The sequence below is a fragment of the Mus pahari genome, chromosome 1 (genome assembly GCF_900095145.1).
Source record: "Mus pahari chromosome 1, PAHARI_EIJ_v1.1, whole genome shotgun sequence".
Classification (NCBI taxonomy): domain Eukaryota; kingdom Metazoa; phylum Chordata; class Mammalia; order Rodentia; family Muridae; genus Mus; species Mus pahari.
Window position 1 is genome coordinate 155,325,207 of NC_034590.1, and position 8,852 is coordinate 155,334,058.

An 8,852-nucleotide genomic window follows, 5' to 3' on the forward strand; every position below is an offset into this window, starting at 1 on the left:
GGTGTGTGCCACCATGCCCAGTCTGGTGTGTGCCACCATGCCCAGTCTGGTGTGTGCCACCATGCCCAGTCTGGTTTCCCTTTTTGTGACCTGACTGAGAAGACCTGACTCCATCTCTGGATTTGGGTGATCTCTGGTTTGAGGGTGATCTGGCTCCTGGTGGGTTGGTGTCAGTTTTCAGGTCCTCTGCTTTTACTCTGAGAACCTCCTCCTGCCTCCTCCTGCCTCCTCCTGCCTCCTCCTGCCTCCCTGAAGGACTCTACATGACCTGAAATCTTAAAGTTTTGGAGCTGGAGGAGACCCAGTTATTCTGCAGACGAGGAAATGAAAGTCCAGAGAAGAATTCTGGTTTGGGGGTCTCACAACTAATGTAAAAAGGAAGGCCTCCCATTCTGCCCTTGATCCCCCATGTGATCCCTGCTCCCAACATGGCCCCTGCCCAGCATCCACCTTTTCAAATGGACAGAGAAAGGCCCTGAGAGGCTCCCCGCTTACTCAGAGTCGAAGCCAGATTCCTGACAATGGCCTATTCTGAGGTTTCCTTTCCCGCTCCGACCACCTCTTCATCTGCCACTTCCCCCATGTCTGCCCTGCATGGCCTCTGTGACCTTGTCCATGTTCCCACCTATCAAGCCTGCTCCCACTCCAGCCTCTCTGCCTCCTACTCTCCCCTCAAGTCAGAGATCAGGAGACATCTCAGCAGAGGTCTTTCTTCCCCCGTCTGTCCATCTGTGTGAACAGTGACATCACCCCCACACGTTCTCGCCTATCTAACTGCTTGGAACTTTCCACTGAACTCTGATGACCCGATCTGCTATACTTACACACCCACTGTCGCTCAGGGTCCCCCTGGAGTACGCACGAGTCAGCCTTTGCCCACTCTGCTCACACTTCCGCCCTGACTCCTACAATAGGGTCTGGCTCATGCCAAGTGCTCCAAAAAGTATTTGCTGAATGCACCAATGCATGAATGCATGAGTGGATGAATGCATGAGTGCATGAGTGCATGAATGAATGAATGAATGAATGAATGAACGAACCACTCAGCACCAGAACCCATCCCTCAGACTCAAACTCCTTGAACAGCATCTTCTTGTGCTCTCAGTTCTCGGTAGCCACGTATCTTCAGCCTACAGAAAAGACTTACAAAGCCAAAGATGAAATAATTCATTTTAATTACCTTGTGGCTGCTTCCCCCCCTCCCGACTATATAACCCTGGCTGGCCTCAAACTCACAGAAATCCAATTGAGTTTAAAGGATTAAAGTCCTGAGCCACCACACAGCTCACCAGGCAGGGTGGCTTTCTTTTTAACACCGAGGATGAAGCGCCTAAGTTAGCATCCAGTATATAAGATAGCTCTTTCATGGGGGATGGGGGGGTGGGGGGGTGGGGTGGCTGTGGCTGGGACCCTGCTCTCCAGGTGAGAAGCTATCTCATAATGAACTCCCAAAAGCAAAGCTGAGTTATTTAGTCTTGAAAATAAGTTTATTGAGATACTTGCATGGCTGGGCATAATAAAAAAACAATTCCACATTCACTGACGTGGAGCTTTTGAGGAGTACTCTGAATGAATCTCAAGAATGTTTTATCAACAACAACAACAACAACAGCATAGCTTGAGAACCTCATAGGATCCCGTAATAGGAGCAAAGTCACAGACAATACGCTGACTTTGTTAACTGTGTTTTGTCCCAAAGGAAAAAAATAATAAATCTGGAAAAATAAGCCAAGCTTTGTAACTGCTGGCAGGTAGCGAGCCTCTGCTTGTAAACGGTTTGAATCACTTTTAAAAGTGTGCCTTCCCACCCTGCCCAATTTAAGACTAAGCAATCTGTAGCTTAAAATATGACTCTGCACTTATTTTAGCCCTGTACAGAGCGAAATGACCCAGAAGGCTGAGTACGGTGATGAACTTGAAGCGTTCAAAGGCAGCATGCAGAAAACGTTTCCTTCTAAGGCAGAGGGAAAGAGCTCTGCTCTGGAGATGTCCCTCATGATATTCTGCAAACACAGAGATAACCGCTCAGAACGGAGTCTGCTCGACCCTGACCCTTCAGCAGGGGTAGAGCGTCCTGTAGTACTGCAAGCTCAGTGGGCACTCTGGGCGAGGCCCTGCCCTGCCACGTGGGTGAAGGAGGAATGTGAAGAGGGTCTCGCAGGCAAAGGGGGTGCTCAAAGGAGCACGGTGCCAGAAAAGAGGAAGTGAAGAGATTAGGAGGCCCTACTTTGTGGGTTAAAGGACAAAAGCTCACACATATTTGAACAGCATCTATAAAGATTACTATCACATGCCAGCCCAAACCATACACATTGTGATAAAAGTTAGTTTAAAAGCACAGTTTGAATTAGAATGTTCTTGGCTTATTGGAAAAATTACCTGTGACAACATGCACGTCACTCCCATGCCAGACTTAGCACTTCCCCACTACACACTAGACACGCCAATGGGTGACATTAACACAGAAACATCAGTCACACACACACACACTCAAACAAACAGGTTTCACTCATTTCAACCCAATATTATGTGAGTGGAAGAGCTGGGAGCGACAGTCAAGTTGAACATCTGCTACATAATTTGTACAATTAACTTTGTTTTCCTAGGACTTTGTTGTCACCAGGAGGGATCTGTTTCAAGTACAAATTAAAGACTTTAGCAGTGGAAGGGCCTGAGAAATCACGAGATTCAGTAGTTTAGGGGGAATGAGTCCTGAGGGATACACTAACTTGAACACTACACCTCGACTCTACTTTTCCTACGACTGTTTTATAAATGCAGCCCTAACTGAGAAATCAGGTCTGTGTGCTGGAAAAATCGCCTGTTGACTAGTCAGCTCTATCAGTGGTGTGTAACTCGACTAAGCACTGTGGAGTCCAAACTATGCTCCTAGCCGAGTATTGGTGTCATCACTAGCTTGTCACCATTATTAATTAGGAAGTTCCACGAGGTGCTCCCATGACTATAAAAGAAGCACTGTAAGACAGGTTACAGAATTTGCCATCCAAAATTCCACATGAGACCTTGCTTTTCAAGTTGGTTTTTCAACACAACCCTGTGCCCTAAACACCCTTCGCAGCTCTTAATACACGCTGGATGCTGTCCTGTCTGGTCACCCCCAACATCCCTTTATTCGAGTGACAGACAACCATCCTCCTCTGACACACGCATGCCTGGCATCAGTGCAAACGTCCCGGGTACCTAAAAACTCCAGTAAGCCAAAGTTGCATCTCCAGCTAAATATAAATAGTCCCGGGCTGTTTGGGAAACCATCCCTGCCTGGCTGTCACGGAATCCCGGCCTCACATGCCCACCAGCTGCTGCAGCGACCAAGGGCAGGACTGGGGCTCAGTTCTTCAACTCAAAGCCAAGAGGCAGGGCGGCGCAGTGACAGTGCCCGGGCTGGACACCTCGTTCCCCCGTCCGCGCTCCGGGACAGCCCCTAGGGCTGCGGGGGCCCCCCTGCACCCCTCGGCCGTGCGTGAGGACAGCGAGGGCCTCGTGTCCCGCGGAGCGCAGCTCAGCGCGACCAGGAGCAGCGCCGCAAGTCCCGCGCGCCCCGCAGGCGACCGTCCCCGCCACCCCGCCACCGCGCGGGCGCCCGGCCCCGCACCGACCTGCTGCTCTCTGTCGCTCGGCGTTCCCTCCGTGCACAGCCACTGGTGGCCCGGCCGGGCCGCGGTCACCTCCCCTCCGCGGCGGCGGGCGGGCCGATCCGGGTGACTCTGCGCCGCCCCGCCTCCCTTCGCGCCGCTTCCGCCCGGTGGCCCCCAGCTCCGCTTCCCGCGCTCGCGCCCCCTGGCGGCCGCCCAGCCCGTCGCCCCGCCACGTCAGGGCTCGGGCTCCCAGGGCCTTTCGGGGAAACTGAGGCACGGACCGCGCGGGGCGTTTAGCGACACACCTCGCTCAGGCTAGGATCTAGATCCCCACACACCCGCGCTACCGCCAACCTAGAGAACTCAAATTCTCCGCTGCGCGAATTCTCTTATTCCACGGCGGAGGCTAGCCTTGAACCTTCGATCCTCCTTCACTACCCCAAGTGCTGGATTACAGGGGAACACCACCAGGTCACTGCCCACTCCTCATAGATTCTTTTTTCTCCCGAGCAAAGTCTCACAGGACGATTTTGAGAATTTAAAAGCAAGGAATCATAGAATACTAGAACCAATTGTCCTGGTTTCTGAAAAGTCCCTGAAGACTTCTGATCGTTAAAGATCGCAAGTGTGTGGAGGGGCTGGTGCAAGTGCGGGGACCTACCTAGCAGATATGAGGAATGCAGGAATCGTATATCACCTATGCACACACAGCAGAGATAAGGCTTTATTTTAAAATTTCATCAGCTAGATTGTTTCTTGACTCTTTAAAAATCGTAGTAATCTAGACAGAGCATAAAGTGTATCGTTTGAACCATTGTAAAGTGTGCATGCAGTTCATCAGAGTAGGTAAATTCACATTGCTATGCAACCATCATCTTCTCCGTCACCAGGACCTGATCTTCCCAAACTGAAACTGCTGTCATCGTACAGGGACTCCACTCCCAGCGATCCCTCGTCTCCGTGTCCTTAAGAATCCTTCTACTCTGGAGACCCTCATAAATGCCTTCCACAATACTTGTCCTTTTGGTGTCTGGCTTATTTTGGTTAGAATAATGCCCTAAGTGTCATCTGTGCTGTTCTATGTGTCGGAATTTCCTTCCTTTTTACTGCTAAATATACTGCGTTGTGTTCATGTGTTTGTCCTTCACTGGGCATTCGGGGGAGCTTCCCTTTTGGCTACTGTGGATAAGGCTACAACCCAAATTGCACACATATCTGCTGGAGCCATTGCTTCTAGTTCTTTGTCGCCTGTCCCTAGGGGTGAAACTGCTGCTCACATACATTATTCTCCTCCTCTGCTGTTTGAACTCTGAAGGAAGACATTTTTGTGGTAAAACATAAATATTCCAGATTTTTGTTTTTGAAAAAATTGATCAAATGCTTCAGCAGCCTGTCAAACAGTAAGCTTTTCTTCCCCCTTTCAAGGAAAACGACAATCTGTTACCTAGCTAACGACCATTATTATTATCTTTCTCTCTTACTTTCTTTTTTGAGACACTCTCCTCTCTCTTATGTGGCTTTGACTGTCCTAAACTTGCTGTGTAGACCAGGCTGGTCTCAAAGCCCCAGCGATCCATTTGCCTCTGCCTCCATCTCCAGGTGCTGGGGGAAAGGTGAGCACCGCCACACCCCGGCCGGCCGGCGCTAATACTTGTTATTATTAACTAACCACAATTCTGTTTTCTGTGTGCATGCTTTTCTATTGTGGTTTGGAGCCAAGGAGTCCTTATGAAAGCCAGATGAACTGGAAGCAAAGATTTCATTTTGAAACTAAAACAACATTGCAACAGCTTAGCATAACTCAGCTCTATTTTTTAAAAACATTTATTTATTTACTTACTTAGTTACTGGGGTATGGGGCACTTGAGACAGGGGTCTCATGAGGAGGTCAGAGGACAACTTCTGGGAGCCAGTTCTCTCCTGCCATGTGGCCTCCAGGCTTGACAGCATGTGTCTTTCTCTTTGAGCTATTTCTCCACCCCTAATCGAAGCATTTTCCTTTCACGTAAGAGTCAGTTCCAGAATGGCCAGGTCACTGACTCTCAGAGGTATGCTCTTTGATGGGTGAACTAAAGTTTGAGACTGATTGCCTGAGGGCATCACGGAGATTCTATATCATGAATGGTTGATTCTCATAATACCATTCTTCTGAGGCAGGATAGCAGAGGAGTGGTCTACTGCCCCGAGACTCCTGACTAGTTTGGGGCTTGTAATAATTCATGAGACAGAGAATTCCGTCTCCCAACAATAGTATACATTTCCACATTTCCACACCTGGAACTAGTAATCAGACTGGTACCAATCAAATGGGGTATTCCCAACATATCCACATAAAAAAAAAAAAAAAAAAAAAAAAAACTGTCCTCCCTTTGTAGAATGAATTTGCTATTTACTAACTAATGATTAAAATGAGCATATGGTTAAAATCCAGTGTATTCCAGGAGGGGACAGACATGCACAGTAAGAAAAATTAATAACCTATCAGTCAAAATAGAGAATCGCCCAAAAGCTGACCTTTGGTAGTCAACCCTTCCTTCCTTTAGGCCACCGGGAGACCTCAGCTGCCACCTGAGGCCCTTGGGTACTCCCTTTCCGGGGGCCCACTGACAATCTGGGCAGTGCACCCTTCTCTAAACTCTACTCTTGTCTCTAGGTAAAGTTAGTTTTCTTCTTTTGCAAATCTGTGTGACCCCTCGTTCTCAATCCTTTGGATGAGAGGCTGAGAACGTTGAAACAGCCCATCTATTAGCGCTCATCTTATTCAGAGGTAACTCTTCCTCTAAACAAGGGAAACTCACAGTACTCTTGACACAAATGGAGCAGCCTGCCCAACAGACGGCAGGACTCCCTGCCGTTGTGAAAGTCACACTCCACAATCATGTGTCAGGAGGTAAGTTATATGCCAGATCGGCATGGAGTAGAGTATGTAATGTTTGTCTCAGACCAAAATGAGGAGAAAGAGCCATGAGGAGAGCTAAGGCAGTGCATTCAGGGAGAAGAAACTGCAAGGCTCTGAAAGCAAACGCAACTGTTAACCCTGAGAGAACCGGGTGCGAGCGAGTAACTAGAGAATCTGAAACTAGAAGACAGGCAGAGGCCAGCGAGATGCCTTGGCAGGGAGAGGTGCTCACTGCCACCACGCCTGAAGAACTGACTGTGCCATGGGTCCCCCACATGGTGGAAGGAGAGACTCGACCCCAGGACCTTCACACGGGCACACAGACCATAAATAACTAAGCAAGTGAAGAGCAATAGAAAGTAGACAGGCGTGAGGGTCTTCTGGGCTCTAGTAAAAACAGACCGAGTTTCAGGGTCAGTAGCTGTCGTTGAGAGGACCGGAATAAAACCAGTCAGAAGAGATCTAGGCGGGGCTGGGAACATCGTGCAGTTGGTGGAGTACTTGCCTAGCATGTGTGAAGCTTGGGATTCAGCATCACATAAACTGGCCAAGGTCATACCTGTGTTCTCAGCACGTGGGAGGTGGAGGCAAGAGGGTCAAAAGTTCAAGATTACCTTTGGCCACATAATGGATTCAAACCCAGCCCAGACCCGCCTGAAAGGAGGGGGTGGGTAGAGAGATTTAGAGGAGAAGATAGAGAGGGTGAGGGGTCTGCCTTGGAAGACAAGAGATTAGTATGTAACATTAAAACTTGTGAATAAGACTGGAGAGATGGCTCAGCGGTTAAGAACACTGCTCTTCCAGAGGTCCTGAGTTCAGTTCCCAGCAACTACATGGTGGCTCACAACCATCTGTAATGGGATCCGATGTCCTCTTCTGGTGTGTCTGAAGACAGCTACAGTATACTCATATACATAAAATAAATAAATACATTTTTTAAAAACCTAGTGAATAAAGGCTGGAGAGATGGCTCAGCAAGTAAGAAGACTGGTCGCTCTTCCAGAGGACCTGGGTTTGATTACCAGCACCCATACGGTAGTTCACAACCATTTGTAACTCCAGTTCCAGGGGATCAGACATCTTATTCTGGCCCCTGCTCAACCCAGGCACATACCTCATTCACAGACATCCATACAGGCAAAACACTCATACACATAAAATAAAAATGCACAAATATTTTTTGCAAATGTATAAGTATATGCTTCCTTCCACCTCCAGTAATTTCCAATAAACCAAAACACAGAATTCTTGTCAGTTTTGGTGGATCTCAGCTGTTTAAACTATTTGGATGCATTGACCTTTGGTCTCAGATCTAAAGGGAACCAACCCTACCTGGCAGGATTCTCTGGGTCTGATCTTTCACTGTCTTCAAGGACAGCATCAGAAAAACGGCAGCTGGTCCATGGCTCAGCCCCGCAGCAGAGCTTCTCTTGAATGTACCAAGTCATAGGCATAAGCTGATTACAGTATCAGGCTGCTGACTGAAGCTGGCCTCACACAGGACACAGGATACAGGATACAGGATACAGGATAATCCCAGGGCAGCCAGGGGCCTGGCTGAAGGTGAGAAATACAGCTCGGTGCCCGTTCTTACACCTACTGCTAAGGAAGAAGCTGGCCAGAGCTTGGTGGTACAATACAGAAGATGCAGGCTTGTGACTGCATCTTCTGTATCATCAAAAGGGGTCAGAACACATCTTAGGTCCCAGGGCGGAGACAGTGGAAAACCAGCCCTCACCGAGGGTGGAAATGGGCAGGGAGGGCTGTTTCCCTTCAGAAGATGGAGGAGGATGGTTTTGACAAACCCACATTTATTTGGAGGACTTGTGCAAGGCAGGACCAGCTCCTAGCATTGGCTCTCAACCTGTGAGTCTTGTCAAACCTCTAGCTCCAAAAATATTTACATCACAATTCATATCCATTGCAAAATTACAGTTACGAAGTAGCAAAGAAAATCATTTTATAGTTGGGCGTCACCATGGCGTGAGAACTGTGTTAAGGGGTCATAACATTAGGAGGCTTAAGAACCACTGTCTTGGAGAAAAATAACAGGCTCCACTCAGGGACCTAGAGTAACTCAATTCCTATTTTGTTCTTAGAGAGGCTCCCCGTGAGGAAGTTTCTAAGCTGTAAACAAACAAGCAACCACAAGAACCGTACCCGGTGTCTCTGCCTGTGGAAGCTTCAACTGGCTTCATATTCCATCCCAGTCAAAAATAAAAACCAAGCCAGGTGTGGTGACGGCACAGACCTCTAATCCCAGCAGAGGCAGAGGCAGAGGCAGAGGCAGAGGCAGAGGCAGAGGCAGAGGCAGAGGCAGAGGCAGAGGCAGAGGCAGAGGCAGAGGCAGAGGCAGA

At 48.7% G+C, this 8,852-nt stretch overlaps 1 protein-coding gene across 1 annotated transcript in view; it reads right to left on the minus strand.

The window, feature by feature from the left end:
- The window catches only part of Dnmbp (dynamin binding protein), a 92,618-nt gene extending 88,917 nt beyond the window's left edge, over positions 1-3,701 (minus strand). Inside the window, exon 1 of the mRNA XM_021198524.2 lies at positions 3,618-3,701. The gene's annotated coding sequence lies outside the window, so the exon portion shown is untranslated. The remainder of the gene's footprint in view (positions 1-3,617) is intronic.
- Positions 3,702-8,852: the final 5,151 nt, after the last annotated feature.